Source organism: Lagopus leucura, unplaced genomic scaffold (genome assembly GCF_019238085.1).
Source record: "Lagopus leucura isolate 7727_CA_CO unplaced genomic scaffold, USGS_WTPT01 Super-Scaffold_100002, whole genome shotgun sequence".
In the NCBI taxonomy this organism is placed as follows: Eukaryota; Metazoa; Chordata; class Aves; order Galliformes; family Phasianidae; genus Lagopus; species Lagopus leucura.
In genome coordinates, this window is record NW_024962263.1 from 70,072,310 (window position 1) to 70,086,788 (window position 14,479).

The window sequence follows — 14,479 nt, forward strand, 5'->3', positions numbered from 1 at the left end:
CCAATATTTTATTGGAAACAGATGTTAGCAGCACAACTTAGTCAGAATTATTGAACTTTTCTTTTACTTTCATAACAAATTAGGCAATGCCTAGTTGATGCATCTGAAAAAAATTACAGAATCGCGAGCCCTAAGGCCAAGCACTGGGTGTCATAATTTAAACCATCACCACTGAAATGCAAAGGCATAAGAAACATAATGTATCACTTTGTAGAACAAATTTCTCTTGCAGAAGATGAACATTATTTGTGAATAAATCCTGAACAGCAACCAATAGCAAACATTTCAGTGTCAAAAGCCAAGCAGAGTACTAACAAACTTAATATAAAAATCCCTGAATGTTTAAAAATAAACACAGAAGCACAAATACATAACTAAAAACAAAAGGACTCCTGTAATTTGCTATTAGGCAAGGAGGAGGAGGAGGAGGGAACAGTAAGACCATATAAAAATAAAGAAGAAAATTCCTGTAATATTCTGGTAATATTTTAAAATGCTCTAGGATAACCCTGCTAGCCAGATAGAAGTCAAATTCCAAACAAATCTAACAAGAACCAATAAACTGTAAAATAAGACAGAACTGGGAGAGCAAAAACTAGAACCATTTATAATCCTTATTTGCCAAAATACAGAATGGGATTGGCACTCCTGCCGTGAGGAAGGGAAAATACAAGTAGGTATTCTGAGATGTACCCACAAATATGCAGCCCTCCTACTCACTGATAAATTAGAAAACATAATTGAAAACATACATATTTAACACTGGAGTTATCTTTGATGGCCACCTAAAAATCCCACAGCATGTCACTATGCCTCTTCTGACAATCGTTATGAGTTCACTGTGTTACAAACACAATTACAGTAACTACAGTAGACCCTCCATTAACAACAATATTAACTTCATGGAAAACAAATTTCCTTGACGTCTGAGAGAAAACTGACGCAACCATGTTTTTATTGTCTGCACTGAGGTAAGTAATCATAGTAACATACTAACTGCACTATTGAGCAGCAGCAGTAAACAAATGCTTCTAGTGCATACAATAGCACCTGAAGGACGCGTACAGTTCGTTAGCGACTTGTGAAAATGAACACTAGACACAGCTGGTTTTATCCGTAATAAAAGGATAAAATAATAAAGCTCAAGAATGAATCTACATAAAGACAGTCAACGAGGAAAAGTAGCCCCAAAAATCCAAAATCTGCTATAATAAAGTATGTATTTATAAGGCTTATCGGAGATATAACATCAGGAATGATATTATATCAGGAGCGATATGATCTTTGTAAAACATAATTTGCTGAAGACAAAGCAAGCCTAACAGAAGCCAAATATGCTTCTTTAAATCACCTGTCAACCAGAAGTAATGACCACAAGGGTTACTCCATCTACCAAAAAAACCACAGCATTTTCAAGAGGCACATGAAGCAGAAGCAGGCAGTTTTCATGTGAATGGGACGCTTGTAACTGCAGCATGTTTTCAGATCACAGACAATGCAGCACAAATCTAGTGTGAAAGGGCAACAACCTGCTTTGACCTCTTTTGCATAACTCAAAGTCTACAAGAAAACCTGCAAAAGGAGACCTGATGAGAGAAGAGCTTTTGTGAACAGTGAAAAATACGCTGTCATTTAAATGTTATGCATAATTCAGAAATAAAGGGTGGGATTAAATTTAGATTACAAGAATGCAGTTAGCTTCCTATTTTCTGTGCTGGGACAAACACCAGGGACTTTTAGTCAAAATGACTGATGCCACCTAAAAGAGAAGCGTTTCTTCCCAATTGTTTTTTTAGGTTTTTCCACCTAGTTCTTTGAATACCATAAATATGAAGAAGCAGCCTTTCCCTTCTTTCAGGAATCAGCACCAGTGAGAGCTCAGACACAACAAGCATAATATACAGAGTTATTTGGGTACCTCTAGCAAAATTTTAAGATAAAAATCTATAAATCTATAAACATTTCAAGACAAAGCCAGGCTTGTTTCATGGAACACAACCAACCAACCAACCACCACCAACTTTATGTGCATGCATGCTACTATAAATCTCTCCGTCCCTTTCATTTTCAACCTCAGTGAAACAATTTACAATGCAATTCAAGAAACAGTTGTGTCAGCACAGCTGAAGCGATACAGTTGTGCTGCTACAACAGCTTCTTACTACTGAAGATGGAGTGGTAAGAAGCTCCTCCTATCACGTGCTTCCAACTTCTCCAGTGCACCTCCAACTGCATTGAAGAATTGAGCCTCCCATCAGAAAACTGCCCCTCCATCCTAAAAAAGAAAAAACTAAAAAAAACCTCTCAGATCATAAATTTGTATCAGTGCACTGACAATAACAGGCAAACTCGTCAGGTATGACTAGCACAACAGATCACAAAAGACTGGGTGCAAAATCCCTTCTGTATCTTAGGGCTCTTCCCTTCCATGGCAGCAAACTGAGGTAATTAAATGTTAACACTTTTAAGTTGGTAGACAGGGGTAGCGGAGGTGTTTAGAGTCTGATTGTCAATCCATATTTTGAATGGTTTTAGTTGTCTTTTTTTGTTGTTGTTGTTTTTGCTTTTTTTTTTTTTTTTTCCAATAAAAACCTTGTAAGTATTTTAATTTTTTCTTTATACAGGTCAAACTCTGAAAGTTTTTGTCTTAAGTTAAATGCAAGCTTGCATTTTGTTAAAATTTTCCAGAGAATCCTGGGTGGCAAGCGCAGCAGTGGAGGGTGTGACTGTGATGCCTCAGTGTAGGCAGAAAAGGTGGAATCAAGTCATGGTAAAATCAGGTTTCTGAATTCATTAAATATGCTTGTCCTGGTCCATTGGCCAGTCCTCCCTCACTGCCATTTCTGTTCTAATCATTGCTATTGCTGCACATGCTAGGTAAGTTGACACGTGTTGTCAATATGAGTCCCTCTAGCACCGTTTAGCCATATTAAAAACATGTTAATCAATGTGATTTTTAGCAAGGTTTGTTTCAGATAACGCTAAAGCAACCTCAGGAATCCTAGTGCCAGATCAGAAGTACTGCAACGGAATACACTCTCCCACCCAGGTAACGTATTTAGAAACAGAAATTTAGTAGAATTAACTTTATAAGCTAATTTCATGCTGAACCAGATGTTCATCTACTCTCAACTGACATGAAGTTAACAAACCAGCCCTGGCAGTATGAAGAAGTCCAGTATTAAAAATCATGAGCTACAAGCTGAAACAGCAGGTATTTTTTATATTTACATGGAGAGAGGTAAATGCAGATAAACTCAGAGGCCAGCCATGCCATTCTGGTTACACTTGGCAGGGCAGGCATTGCAGAGTTGGAGCAGAGGCAGGCATTGCAGAGCACTGAGAGCACAGTGAGCTGAGCTACTGGCCATGTTTCAACGCCCAGCCAGGCAGCCATGCCTGCTGGCTTTCAGCCTGTCCTAGAAATCAGTCAGAGGCAGATACATACAGCAGAAAGACCTTTCTCTAGCACCAGCAGCTCACTGTAGTATTTCCAGTTGAGCAAGAACCGCCTAGCTACTTTGTACTCCACGTGTTTTCCCACTAAGAAGCTGGCATCACATCCAGTTGCTCCAGTCCCACCATTTTATTCTAACTTAACTCTAAGGATGTCTGACAATTAACACAAATAGAAGAAGGATCAAGTCTTAAGAAAATTTGTACTCACTTTCCTGCAAGATTTCATTACACCTGAGTGTTGAACAGCATTCATGAAAGCTTTTTTTCTTTTTCTCTTCTTTTAAATTAGTAAATTGCATGCTCATTTTCACCCCAAAAAACTGTTCACTCCTTTTGAGCATAAAAAAATTACACAAATTTGTTTCCCTGAACAAAAAAAAATGAACAAAAAGCAAGATAGAGCCTAACATCCTACCCTCACTGACCAGAAAAAAAAATTCAAAAAACTACTCAAAGGACAGTGTGAGTGCTGCAGACATGAACCATGACCTTGGGACACAGAACATCATTATTACATCCCATAAGGAACATTCCTGTTGAAACAGGTGACGATTAAAACACATGCAAATTAACTTCCAAAGAAATCTTGGACTTCCTACTGCTTGGGGCTCCAATAACGCTCACTGTTCACTGAACATGAAATAAAAGAAACTATCACCACCAACAACAAAAAAGACAACAAACAAAAACAGTAAAAAGGAAGTAAAAAATAACAGCCTGGGCAACCTGATGTAGCAGGTGGCAACCCTGCCCATGGGCAAAGAGCTGGAAGTAAATTGTCTTTAAAGTCCCTTCAGACCCAAGTCATTCTGTGGTTTTTTATTTCCATCTCTATTGACAGCTCTGTAGTTATGGTTCCAGCACTTCACAGGTACTGGGAATCGTCACAAGGGCCATCATGTTCCCTAGAATCTCTTCAGAATCCAACCCCACTACAGTATTCTCTTTGATCACTTTGCAAACTATTCTAAATTTCTGGGGGAGAATAAAACATGCAACATGCTCAAAACTCCCCAGCTGTATTTCTGTAATTCTCACAAATCAGACGTTGTCTTGCTATTTCTTATTTGCTCCACTGGAATGCTTTTATCATCACCAGGCTAGCATGATGTTCAGGAATACTTTGCAGAAAAGCTTCTGTTAGTAGAGTTCTTTAGGTAAGCACATAACAATTCATTTTTGCTTTCTAAAACATGGACTAATGCATAAAACCCATAATGCATTAAGATATCCATGGCATTCCCAACACCCCAATCTTCATAATCAATGTGAATTCTCGAACGAGGCAGAGAGGCAAAAAGAAAGCAGGAATCTGGAGGCAACATTTGTGTTAGCTTACTTTCTTTGTAGCAGAATTGTCAGTAATGACAACTTACATCTGGAATAAGAACTCGGATCCATACAGCTTTGGAAAAGGACCACACTAGCTAACAGATACAAACTTTTACTCTACTTTATGCAGGTAGACAACAGAGGTTTCTGCCCTAGGATATTATTCACTGTACTTCCTATGTAATCTCTTAGTCAATTTTTAAAATAACATTAAAAAACCTGCAAATAGTACCAAAAATTTTACTACAAAAATAAAAAACTGCATACCTAATCCCTAGAGTTAGTTCACAGACTACTGACCGTGTGCTCGAGCTCTATTTAGACAGTAAAATAAAAGACTGAAATCAAAATGTCAGGCTGGTTTCATTCTTCTCTGAAACCAGGGTGGTCCATGGGCAATTTTTGATACCACCACTGTTGCCAGGGAAACAAAATGAAAACAGGTGCCATCAATACAAATAAAGATTTAGTTCTGTTTTAAACCACCCTAAAACAACGTTTCCATAAACTTTTTAACTGATACTACTACAAATTTGACAATGCCTTTTAACAAGAAATGGATTATAAGTTGTCTTTAGACCATCAAGTTTTAACTGAAACAAATTTAGTCTGATTGGCAACCTTTCCTTTGAAATAAATTTTACATTTATTATGCATCATCCTCTTTAAAAGTTACTGAGTTTTATTGCTTTAAGGCAATATAATACCAAGACAGAAACAAGGTACATACAATTTTAATAAGATTTATCAATTTGAAATGTTACCCTCCTTTTAATCTAGGTCATTTTTAGACTAATTTTTTTTTTTTTTTTTTTTTTTTTTAACTTAAAATGCTTAAAAAAACCTTACGGTGAGTAGCATTAAAAGCTTAATATTCTCCTCAGAATCTCATTGTGGTTTTCTCCCACATGATTCAAACTCAAATAAGTGTCCCTCCAGCCAAAAGCCAAGTAAACACACTTTTGCTTCTTAAATGTGTAATAATGCATTGAGACTTTGACAATATTCTGGTCAAGTCTCCTTAAAGAACTTTCTTCAAGCCTACTAGCTACACAGACAGAAAACGTGCCAAAGCTTATGAAAAAGAATGAACATATCATTCATTTCAATAAAGCAGCATTGATTCAAGATGCCAATAAACTTATTATTTACTTAGTTCCTTTGGAGGCTTAACAAGACACTCATCACAACCAAAAATCCAAGTAGACCAACTTCAGTTAAAGGCAACACACAAGCTCTCTCTTCGTCAATAAAGCTTGCTGCCAGACCTGCAAATAAAAAGTTCACCTTGTATATTTTGTGTTAATCGTGGAACTTGAAAGATGATGGAAATAAAAAGAAATTGATTCATCTGCAGTAAATATATGTATAGCTACTCCCTTAAAGTTTTGAAATCTGTTCTATATTTTACAATAGTCCTGTAGGGTGTTGTAGAATTTTTAGTAAAAGGAATTCTCATAAGTCTGTGCATAAACACCTCACTGAGTATTTTTCCAAATCCATACTGCAAGGTAAAAATAAAGTGAATAAAATCAGCACACAATTACATGCACAAATGATGAGAAGGCTTTTTCAAACAAGAACGTCCATAAAGTTAATTAATATACAAGCATCATGTAACATTCAAATTGTGATTCTATTTTCAGTGCGCTTGGATGATTTACCACTGGTTGCCTATTTCAAATAAAATTTTCTTGAGATCTTCAAGTCGCCAAATAGTTTTGCTCTGCACTTTGATCTATGTTTACAGTTTTCCTAACATCACAAACGAGCAGATCTGTGTGATTTAAAACTTCTGAATGAACTTTTAGGTTGAAGGTTCTTTTGCTTTTGTTTGTATATTTCTTACTTTCCTCCAGGGTGAAAGCAGCCAGCCCAGTATAGAGGGTAACATTAACCCGTGCTGTCCTAGGTTCATTGAATATATTCCTGGCTTTACCCACAAAACAGTTCTATTAAACAATCTTCAACAATTCTTACTGAAGCAGCGCTGGATCGAATGCTATCTGAAGTCATCAAGAATCCTTCAACCAATTTGATGGCTTCATTCTGCCTCCATTTACTGTTTCAATGTCTTTGAAAAATAATATTCCCACACCAAACATTTCCCTATTAAAGTACCTTGCAAATAACATAGTAGGACCATAGTATGCTCATTTTTTCAGATTAGCACTTCTAAGAATTTCAATAACACACAAAAGATACACAGCATTACATGAAACCAACCAACATCAAACTTCTCTTACAGTTATTTTAGTTAAAGTTTCAAATTAACTCACTTGTGTGTAATTATGAAATTACTATACTGATCCTCCACTTACTTTGAAAGTGATTAATCAAAGTCAGAGAAAACCAGCCATCAACTGAAGTATGTTTCAAATTTCCTATTCAGGGATAAGTCTAAAAAGATGAACCAATTTAATTTTAATTAAATCCTCATTTAGAAGCATGAAATAAATGTTTTCCATTTAATTCAAATTAAACTCCAGTTCCAGTCCAAATTTCAAATATTCTTTGTTTCTGCTACTTTATTACACATGACAGATTAACATTTCCTTTTCTTCTTGTGCACACATGCAAGCAACAGACTTGATTCCATTAAAAAAAAGGCATGTATACTTTTAACAATAATAAAGATATTATTTATTCTGCCCAAATGATTTTATTGATGTGAAGGGGTGAAGGTGCATCTTCCAAACCATGGTGAAACATTTATGTTGAATTCTACAGCCACACATACTTTTAATGGCACTTTATTTATAGCGCAATAGTTTCATTATGTGAACTTTCAAAACATTTCTTCACTTAAGAACAAGCTAGACAGATGTAAGAAAATAGAAGAGCAGATAACAGGAGAAATGCCTACTGTGGTCTGCAATTACATACGCTCACTCACAGACATTTCAAAAGCTGTAATGTAGAAACAGCTCTTTGTCACTGATTTAGTCATACACACCTCACAGTTTAATGCTTTCACAGCATTAGTGCAGCAATGCTAATACTCTGTGGTTCTGTGCTGGTTAGTAAAGCAAATAAGAATGAGTGTGAATCTTCATAATGAACTGATTTCCTCTCATTAGTGAGCTCTTCCAGATTTCACATAGCTTCCCCTGCCTTACCTCAATAGTAGCTTCTGGATTTCTGAAGTTGAGCTCAACCCAATACTGTTTGCCATTATCTCCATCCTACATTTTCCTCATTTCCTTACATCCTGCTCTGTGTCATTTTTCCTTTCTGTGAAGAGCCACGTGCTGATGAGGCAGTATCTTGGCTGAAGGAAACTAAATTAGCACGCCAGTTGAGCACCCTTTCATGATTCCCTACAGAAACAGATCTGAACTACTAAATGTGTCCACTCCTTTATGTGGTTTGCACTCTTAGTCCCATAAGCTGCAACTATCTGTCAATCTTTTCTGCGGGAAGACAGGAATACTGGCTCTGCATAAAGCAACGTGGCAAAACCTCTTCAAAAAGTTCTTTAGAGTATTATGGAGAAAAATCTCTCTCATCTCTAAGTTTTGCCAGAGGATAAATGACATTTTTCCTATCTTGCTTTCACAAAAATATTACAAGAACTCTCCACATGAAACATGCTGATGTTAAGCATGCTATGCCTTTTGCACAGCAAGTTGTCAAGTCTTGCAAGCTAGCTGCTGCCATGCTAGCATATCACTGCCGAGCAGATTCAATACATGTAGCTGAACCCAGTGAAGCTAAGCAATGAATTATCAATAGCAACTTAAGGAAAATCAGTAAAATATCAGACTTTATTCATACACTTTGCAACCTGACATACCTATATTTGTTTTGAATGTCTGAGAACAATTCACATACTTTTATTTTACTCTGTATGTAGTTTGCCAAAAGTAAGCAATGTTGAGTATTTATGAATTTCATTAAAATTCCATGCTATATGTGCTGAAAAATGGGGGGAAATTCTATTTCCATATCTCAAAAACACAACTCCACAACTCATTACCTGAGCTGACCTCCTCACTCATCACAATGTTCCCAGTTGCCTCCTCTTCCACCACCTCTGCGTGCAGCCCAGAGCAGAACTGGTCACAAGCAAACAGGCAAATGAAATCCCTTCAAAATTTGCTTCCTCTCTGAGTTCTGAAGGCAACAAATACTCCAAAAGAAATTATTTTCCAAAGGGTAATACATCTGTATCTGTACCTAGCATTTTCACAAAGAAGAGGAGCTATGAAGGAAAGTACCTGAATCCTCTCTAGAACAGCTTACACACCTAAGTGAATACCAACCATGTTTTAATTAAAGCCACATTAAGTCATAACTTGAGGTTTGGAGGTCACAGAGTACAAAAATGCACTTTGTTGCTCAGTGTTGGTATTAGTATAGGCTTGAGCCACAGAACGCTACTCAAAAAAAAACTGTTACATATCCTATTGCTATCTGGAGTTGTATTTCTCATGGTGACTTGTACAGGAATCAATTCCTTTGACACTGGAGGGAAAAAAAGAAGAAAAAAAAAAAAAAAAAGCATAAACAGCATTATTTTCTGCTGATGATGATGCTGATGATTCTCCCACCAGTTCCAGACACTGAATTTTTTCACTAACCTTGTCCCAGCACCACGTTAACCGCATCAGTATAAACTACCACTTGTTTGGTTCATTTTTGGATGGATCAGTTATCAGAAAGAGTTCATCACACAGCTGCCTAAAAGTTTATTGCAACAAAAATGGATGATAAAAACATACAGAAACAGGAAGAAAACCCCTGTGAATTTACAGCAAACACTTCAACCCACATACAGCCCAGAGACACGTGAAGGACCCCTAGCAGGCTGCTGAGAAGCCTGCAGCAAGACGCACACCAGCAGGATGCACCCTTCTCAAATTCCAGGTGCATGCTTAAATCACATCATGTCACAGAGTTCGATCACCACTGTACAGACATGTTCATACACTGTATCACCAGTTGTTCTTAGAGAATTTCATTTCAATGTGGCACTGTGTTAGACATCACACACTGCAGCACATATCTTTGTGGGCAGACCAGCACAGCACAGAAGGCACAACAGAAATAGGAAAGAATTACAACCTTCCCGAGGAATCCCACCAGTGAGTGTTACCACAGCTCACTGCCCTTATTCCAAAAGATTCTAAAGAGGCTGTAAAGTAATAAACAGTAAGATACAATCAAAAATCCATATTTTAAATCTCTTTAAATATTAGCTTACTCTATCTAGAAACAGCAGGGAAGATCTCAAGTTACAAATTAACAAAAATCACCTCATAGAAAGTTCTTAAAAGGGAACGACTTTTGGAAGTATTCTCTAAAATTCTCTTCTAAAGATAAACGAAAGCACTAAAATAAGAAACTAGTGTAATATATTTTAAGTAGGCTGCTTTAAATTAAAGGCAGTAGTGCCAACGATGACCTCTGAAATAAAACAATAGACACCAATGAGACAATTCCATGTGTCAGAGAAAAAAATAAATGTAAGCATTCCTTCTGTTAGAACTGACTACACAGAAAAAACACCTGGCAATGCCAACAGAGCTTTTTTTCCTCAACCTCAACTTCTGGCATAGAAGATGGAAAGGAAATTGTTTCCTCAATGCATGAAAAACTTGGCTAAATCAGTCAGCAATACTGAACAGGACAACTTCCTTGAACAGAACAACTTCCTTGGTTCTTCAACTTTATGCAGCAATAATTCTCACTTCAATTTCCATTTTTAGTGCAATATGCTGAGAATAAAAAACGGGGAAATGGTAGATTGTTATAAGATACATCAGGCATAAAAGGTTATTACAAACAGATTAGTCCAGGATGGAAATGACACAGGCTAAGCAGGAGGCATGGATAATCTGGGTAAGTGCCATGGAAAAATAAATATCATGATTGGACTTAAAGCAAATGGAAGCAGTTCAAATTGGCTTCCTCCAATTCACTGTAGAACATGTGATGCCCACATGTCCATTTCCAACAAACCTCATCATAAAATAACAAAGGCCAATACTGTGAAGTGTTGAAAAATGCATCTACCACCAGCTTCTTCTCTTCTTCCATACCGTAGCAACATGAATTATTGCAGCTGCCTGATAAGCATGAAAGAGGTTTGTTTTTTTTTTTTAAAGTGAGCTACCAGCATTCATCTGAAATGCTCTATCCTGTCACTAAGTGTTGGCCTTGCAAAGAAGAGCAAATTTTATAAAATGCAGGCTGCAGTTTTATTGTTGGTCTACACGGATCAGCACAGAGCTGCGGCCAAAAGCACCAGCTCCACTCCAAACACTTCCCCTGTCCATCTGTGTGCTCCTCCATCTCCTCTTGCTCAGTTCCAGCAGGTTCATGTTTTAGATCATTTACTTTGTCAAACTCCTTGTTGAGGCCTCAAAAATGCCAGTGTTTGCTCACAGAAAGGTCAGCAGGAGCTCCTGGTAAGGGCTAGGCTGTGCCTATAAGCAGCAGCCCACGCCTTAATTGCCTTAAACTGATAATGAAAATCACAGCCTCATAGGAGTAAGTGAATATAAAGAAAATACATATGATATGGGTGGTCTTAGAGAAAGGATCTCAAAAGCTGCCATTCTTAATGTTTAAAATTAGTTTAATGGCAAAGTGCTGTTAATCTATTTGTTAACACAGACAAATATCAGCAGTGGGTAGACTGTGATCAAGTTAAAAACTTCACAGCTTAGATGATCTTCCACCAAAACCAGCTCCCTTATACAGCAGATTTGAGACCACAGCTTAACAGGCAAACACAAGACATTTCAAAAGCCCTTTACGAAATTCCATCTAAAAGCGTGACAACTCCTTTAGAAAAACTGTTAATCCCTGTGTTTTCCTTACATATAATAAATAAAAATTTTAAAAGGCCTCCAGAAACAAACAGATAATAGGGACAGATATCATGAAGTCACTGGAGGGGATATTTAGAGGTCATTTAGTCCAACTACCCTGCAGTAAGCAGGGATACCTACAGCTAGATCAGGTTGCTAGATCCAGCCTGATCCTGAATGTCTTCACAGATGGGGATTCCACCACCTCTCTGGGCAACCTGCTCCAGTGCCTCACCACCATCACCACATAAAACTTTGTTCCTTTGTACAGATCTGCATACATACTTCAGTCCTTTTGTGACACAAGAGCACAGCTGTTGAAGATCAGCAGTGAAAGTCCAGAGCAGGAGCTCAAGTCTTGCTCTAGAACCACACAGAAGCCCTCTTTAATTAACTCCCCTATAATTTTCGGAACCGCTCATCCCAGCAGGGCAATCAAAGGCAGATGCACACACTGTTAGTCTGATTAACAGCGCTCATTAAGCTGACTTGTGCAATCAGTCAATGAGCTTTTAGTCCTGCTGAACAGGTAAACTTATCTAGCTTTGAGTCATTTTTATACTTAACAACAAATTCACTACTTCTAATGGCCGTACCACCATGTTTTCACAGAATCATAGAATGGCCTGGGTTGAAAAGGACCACAGTGATCATCCAGTTCCAACCCCCTGCTACATGCAGGGTCACCAACCACCAGACCAGGCTGCCCAGAGCCACATCCAGCCTGGCCTTGAATGCCTCCAGGGATGGGGCATCCACAACCTCCTTGGGCAACCTGTTCCAGTGTGTCGCCACCCTCTGTGTGAAAAACTTCCTCCTAATATCTAACCTAAACCTCCCCGTCTCAGTTTAAGACCATTCCTCCTTGTCTTGTCACTATCCATGAGGATGCCTGTATGTTTTTTCCCTTTAAAACTGCTCCAAACTACTTGAGATTACTCTTTGTGGGACACTTGTCAGAGAAAACACAGAAGTTTCACTCCTCATCTTTAGCAAAGCACACCATGATTACAGCGCCACCAAAAGCACAAAAGAGTTCTGACATCAAACATGCAAGGCATAATTCTTAAGTGAGTGAAGTATGAGAGCACTGGGCTAACCAATGGCCTTGATCTTTGAGCTGCAAACCACGTACGATAACTTCAGGTTACACTTAACTCAGATGCCTCAGAAACAAGTGAAGTAACACTTATGATACGTATGCAGACAATTAAGCTTAACGCAAAATACTTGAACAGAAAGTGATTCTTTTTCCCACATCGAATTCCATTTTGCAACCCCCGCTTCTCATTCTTTCCCAGCTGAAACCAGCACAATTTTTCAGAGTAGCCAGAGTGTGGTTAAGCAGAGGAAGCTATGCTTGTTTGCATGGAATCTGCTATTTCCTCTCTGCCAAAACACTTGTTTAAAGAAGTCATGTAATATTTCTATTAAGCTGTAAATGCAGTTGACAAGGAAATGGCCTACTGGCAGCGCATTACCTTTGTGGCAGTGCCAGCCAGCCTACAGCAAAATAGTGCACATGATAATTTCAACATGCATTCCCAAGCAACAAAATTGTGCCTTACATAAATACCGCAGAACTCCAGCAACATCTAGAAAAAGCAATGAAAATTTGCCCAAGCTTTCATGCTTGCCTGTATCAATTCTGTGTCATAACTAAAACAAAGTAGGAAAGCATCTACATATGTCCAAATGTCCTGTGAAGCTGTATCATATGACGCTGGGAAAGCTATTGCAACTTAAATCTGTGTATTTCTTGTTAACCACTGTAACAACTCACTAATAAAAATTAAGAAAAACTCTAAGTATCAAATACACAAAAGAGTACTAACAGCATACAAAGCCCTTAAAACCATAACGTAATTTATTAACAAGAACATATGTTCAATGTAATCCAGAATTGTCGTGTTAAATTACTTTGGCCTTTGATAGCACTCATTTGATTACAAGAATTAAACAGATTCACAAGCCTTCAAACTCAAACAGTGACCTTTGATTTATAAGCAGCTATTGTCATGCTTATAAAATCCTTTCCGATAACGCAGTCCTCACCTTTCAACAGCCAGTGCAACTACAGGCTATTTTGTTAAAATGAATTCAGACATAATGAAGACTACTTCAATCAAAGTACAATCGAGAAAACAGCATGACCAAATACAACTGAATTCTCATCAGTAGTTCTTCAAAACGTTTTTTTTTCACGTCACCTCATATTGAATTAAATTACCCATTAAAAACAAGCGGTAGAGATATTTATCTTGTTCTTCTCAGCTTTCTTCTGAGTATGTTCAGTTCAGACACTGATTTTAAAATAGCTAATTACCCAGAAAAAAAAAAAGTGGAGCTAGAAAAATACAAAGTTTCATTTTCAAAATGATGTAATGCCTCCAAGCTGCAGAACACTCACTAGCTTTAATTGAACTGCACACAGAAAAAGCTTCAGGAAACATCTTGGCTCCAAAAAGCACAAACGAAAACCAAGAATCCAACAGAATTAAATACCCTTGAACTTGCATATATGCTACCTTTCAGTAATCACATATGAACAGCACCTTCTCTCTGAGGAGTACTGGCTTACTTAGATCGAGATCCTGATATGGAACACAAGTAAAACTGCATGCAATAATCCGGTATGTATGTTGTTTTTGCAGCAAAGCACAAAGATGAAAAATTTGCTTCTAAAAACACATAGTGCCTTTTTACTACCAAAGAGTTTTAGATATAAACAATCCAGGAATGGAGTATCTGTTGATGCCCAGTCGGTGTAGTGAGTCCACAGTTCATTTCAGAAAAGAAAACAGAAGTATGACTAACACTGGCAGCAGTCATCCATAGACAGTTTTCCCCATGAACTTCACAGAGCAATT

At 37.7% G+C, this 14,479-nt stretch overlaps 1 protein-coding gene across 1 annotated transcript in view; it reads right to left on the minus strand.

The window, feature by feature from the left end:
• Window positions 1–14,479, minus strand: part of STK3 (serine/threonine kinase 3) — a 77,574-nt gene that overhangs the window by 35,292 nt on the left and 27,803 nt on the right. The window lies entirely within an intron of this gene.